Consider the following 2,288-nt stretch of genomic DNA (forward strand, 5'->3'; position numbering starts at 1 on the left):
GCCCCAGCAGTTCAACAAAGGAACAGGTGAGGGTGTAGTGAAGATAAGATGATCAAGTTTTTTTTTTTTCCAAAGACATTGCTTCAAATGCTATAATTTATGTAATTTAGACTTAAGTTTCTTTTGATGCTTGCTTAATAAAGAATAGGCAGGCAGTTGGTATATATAGATATTGAGCAGCACAGTAAGTATAGTTTTTTTGACTTTGTACTGCATGCTAATTAAACTTGTTTTTAATATTAACATAACACTTTGTATATTTTTCTGTTATCTTAGTTTTTGGAAACTAGTTTTAAATATATGCATATTAGAAAAGCCTGATTATGATTGATGTATTATTTATGAGATAGGTAAACTCAGGTTTAGCCTTACTAACTTGGTAATAAAGTCAATATCTTCAAAATAAACTCTTTCTCTTTGCAGTCATAACATCCATATTCTCATATTTTATAACATTTTCAGTTCCAAATGCAGTTTACAGCCAAGTGATCTAGAAATGGGATCTAGATTATGAGAACTATGACTAAGAGACATCTGAGAAATAAAAAGCACCTATAATCAGAATTGTAGCAAGCTTGTACCATATTTCTCTTTTTAAGGCAAGTGGTTCTTTCCAATGTTACATTTAACTACTTTAATTTAATTCATTTCTTTTTATGTATGTTAAATAAGAACCAGTTTCTTACTACAGACCTATCAAAGCAAGTATATTTTTTTTTCTATGTATTTGTATATTTTAATTGCATTTTTCTTTTTTTTTTCTTTTTTTTATTGCATGCTAATTGAAAATGTTTTAAATATTTTCCTAACAATTTAAGAATATTTGTTTTCTGTTATCTCTTAGCCTTATGGTAATTAGTTTCAAATGTATACAAAACAACTTTAATAAATTTTCTTCACTTTAACATTTAAAGAGCTAGATCCAATTGGGGATTATCTCATTATGAAGCTTAGCCAAAATCCCAGTATCTTCACTAAGACTTTTGAATAGCAATTTTCTATTAGATGCCATTTATTTGTTTAAATGCTCAGCTACTTGATATCTGGTTGAATTCAAATGATAATAATTGCATCTTAATGTGTAATTATACAATTATTTATTTACCTTGTAGTTGTTTTTTTAATCAGTTCAAGATGTTGAGTATTGATTACTAATCAACTACTAGCCTGGAAGATAAAAGCCAAAGCTGTAAACAGACAGGTCAGGTAAATATATGAATGAAGAAATTGAAACTAGAAGTAAACATCATGGGAAGTCTAATTATAGGGCAAGTATTTTTCCTTCATATCTTATTTAACATAGTCAAACCATGCAATACTTATAGGCTTAACTATTGTTTTCATAGAAACAATGTTATTTTAAATATCATGAGATAGTGTATTTAAGAGATATTGTAGTTCAAGTTTCCATATTTAATCAGCTTAACAAGTGCACATTCTCTGCTGCCAACAGTACCAATTTGTCATCCAAGCAACAAATATTCCTTGGTAATCTGCTATCAGATGACAGTTATCTCTTTGGCATTTTTATGAATTAAAGCTTTCAAAGCCAAAGTAAGACTTAAGTTTTTCTTTTCTTTAACTCTAAAATAATTTATCATTGCATGTTAAAAATAACTTGTTATACATTTTTCTGTGTTTTTGGTCAAGCTTCAGATTTGCTTAGCATATTCCTGTACTACATATCAACAAATGTTTGATGGTTTGTCTGGTTCATCTCTTAACACTATGAAGATGGCTACACTGTGAGTACAAAGTTTTAATTTCATTCAAATCACATTTTACAAAAAAGATAATGGAAATTAAATTAAATATATTATTTTACTATTATTATATAACAATGTTATTTTAATATCATGAGATAGTGTATTTTAAGAGAGATTCTAATTCAGTATATGATGTTTCCATATTTCAGAATCTTAACAAGCAAACATTCTGTTGCCAACAGTACCAATTTGTCATCCTATCCAAGCAACTACTATTCCTTGGTAATCTGCTATCAGATGATTACAGTTTTCTCTTTGGCATTTGTATGAATTAAAGCTTTCAAAGCCAAAGTAAGACATTTTTTTTCTTCAACAGTTAATTCTGAAACAATTTATTCAAATTTTTTAAACATTATTCTGAACTATTTTCTGTGTTTTGGTCAAGCCTTAGATTTGGTTAGCATAACCCTGAACTGCATATCAACAAATGTCTAATGGTCTGTCTGGTTCATTTCTCAAGACTATGAAGATGGCTACACAGTGAGTACAAAGTTTTATTTTCATTCACCAAACAAATTTTAC

At 28.4% G+C, this 2,288-nt stretch overlaps 1 long non-coding RNA gene across 1 annotated transcript; it reads left to right on the forward strand.

Moving 5' to 3' along the window:
* The first annotated feature begins 1,129 nt into the window (after positions 1–1,129).
* Positions 1,130–2,288, forward strand: LOC129923653 (uncharacterized). Its single transcript, XR_008775646.1, has 4 exons — positions 1,130–1,554; positions 1,651–1,745; positions 1,916–2,057; positions 2,152–2,288. It is a non-coding gene; the product is annotated as an uncharacterized LOC129923653 (long non-coding RNA).

This window comes from Biomphalaria glabrata, chromosome 17 (assembly GCF_947242115.1).
Source record: "Biomphalaria glabrata chromosome 17, xgBioGlab47.1, whole genome shotgun sequence".
NCBI lineage: Eukaryota > Metazoa > Mollusca > Gastropoda > Planorbidae > Biomphalaria > Biomphalaria glabrata.